This window comes from Plasmopara halstedii (genome assembly GCF_900000015.1).
Source record: "Plasmopara halstedii genome assembly, contig: Scaffold_816, whole genome shotgun sequence".
NCBI lineage: Eukaryota > Oomycota > Peronosporomycetes > Peronosporales > Peronosporaceae > Plasmopara > Plasmopara halstedii.
Window position 1 is genome coordinate 2,388,799 of NW_020187732.1, and position 345 is coordinate 2,389,143.

Consider the following 345-nt stretch of genomic DNA (forward strand, 5'->3'; position numbering starts at 1 on the left):
GTTTCGCGATCTGAAGGAGCTCCAACAGGAAGTTATGCATGAACAACCGATGATGAATAACTTGCAAAATACGCGAATACAGACTCGCAAACGAAGGCGAGGCGTATTGTCAAAACGAAAGAAGGGAAAGAGATGAACTGCGATCAACAAATCAATCTGTCACAAATGTATAACCTGCCCTTTAATCTTCATTTTTTCACAAAATTTCTTATTGATATTCGTGCGATAACAGCTACTAATCTTTGGACTAATGCTTATTTCTATGCTTTTTGTCATATTTGCACCATAATTTTTATAGCTTAATAATGTATGTATTAACATTGCACCATTATTTTGATTGATGAA